This window comes from Echinops telfairi, unplaced genomic scaffold (assembly GCF_000313985.2).
Source record: "Echinops telfairi isolate 266 unplaced genomic scaffold, ASM31398v2 ScPeMD7_53;HRSCAF=182, whole genome shotgun sequence".
NCBI classification, from domain to species: domain Eukaryota; kingdom Metazoa; phylum Chordata; class Mammalia; order Afrosoricida; family Tenrecidae; genus Echinops; species Echinops telfairi.
In genome coordinates this window covers 635,882-637,298 of record NW_022103951.1, presented here as the reverse complement: position 1 = coordinate 637,298, position 1,417 = coordinate 635,882, and the positions used below count along the sequence as shown (strand labels likewise).

The 1,417-nt window shown below is 44.3% G+C and overlaps 1 pseudogene; it reads right to left on the bottom strand.

Moving 5' to 3' along the window:
* Positions 1–51: 51 nt before the first annotated feature.
* The window catches only part of LOC115869806, a 5,599-nt pseudogene continuing 4,233 nt past the window's right edge, over positions 52–1,417 (bottom strand).

Sequence of the window (1,417 nt, the reverse complement as noted above, 5' to 3'; positions counted from 1 at the left end):
TGACTGAAAAGCAAATAATCATCTTTTCTAAAGGAATGTATACATCCCCTCTTTATTTAAATTTCAGAAACAATTATTGTGGCTTCAGAGTCTATGTTACCATCGAGTAAAAACCACAGCCTTACAAAATTCAAAGAATAAAGCACAGCATTAAAAAATTAAAAGAAAAATTCAGAGTTCAATCTATAGGCTAATTGTGCGTGGGAGGTGAAGGTAAAACCTCTTTGCAGCCCCACTCTTTAATATGCTTACCACCATCTTAAAAACAATGTGATGCATCTCTGACAGCTTTCCTGAGGGGTGGGAGGCCTTGCTGGGCTTGGCCCTGAAAAGGACCCTTGCCCTGTCATTAAAACCTACCCCAGTCCACAGTGTGTTTTTTGATCTCTCTTCATAGGCCCACGTTCCTTCGCAGACTACATGAAAAGCATAGGTGTCGACATTATTGACCTTGACCAATAACTCCAACAATTTTTCTTACTGGTCTCAGTATAGGCTCTGGAATCCCACAGGAATTCATACTCTGGAGGATCACTGTTGGGCACCTGCTGGTATTCCAGGTAATTTCCCCACACCACATCTCTGGTGATGAGTTTCTTAGGCTCTCCAAAAATGAAGTGCCTCTTCCCATCAGTGATCCCTAGTGGATTCAGGCATTGCCCCACCTCCTGCTCTGTGGCCTGGCAGTCATTCCTGTAGGTCATCCCCAGAATGGGCAGGAGGATGCCAATCTTGGTAACCCCCCTGTTATCCTTCTCTTGTAATCTATGAAATGTTAGTCAAAACATATGATTGACTTGTAGAGTCGACTTCCTTCATCTCAAGTCCAAAGACCATTTTCATGTGCACAGAGACCCTCCTCAGCATCTCAGGGTATTGGTCCTTGTGCTCTTTGTTGATGACCTTCATCATTTCTGCCTTAGAAACAGGCTCTTTCATTTTATACTTGTGCAGCAGCAACTGCACCAACATGCTCATCCTCTGGATAATGGGATCTCTTTGGGAATTCTTACTAGGAGTTGCAGAAGCCTCAGGAGCACTTGGATTTCCCTCTCCTTGAGTCTGGACAACTTTAGCAATGCTTGCAATGAAAGCATCTTGTCTATCCAGAGTGGTGTACAGGAATGCCCGTGGTAAGTCTGGGACCCGAATACCAGGGAAGCTCAGGGGAAAGTCCTCAGAAGAAGGAGAGGTAGGAGATGTGGTGGGTGTTTCCTCTTCTGCTGCAGTGGCCTGATCACTCTGGACGCTGTGGGTGTCACCTAGGGACAGACACATTTTCTGAAAAGAGTCAAATTTGATCTTCTGACTGTTATCCATCATGGAACTCCTCAAGAACAGCAGACAGGTGGTCTTCCCTAGAGCTAACAGAAAGAGAAAGAGATGAAAGCATTAACGTTGATAAAGAAGCAAAATA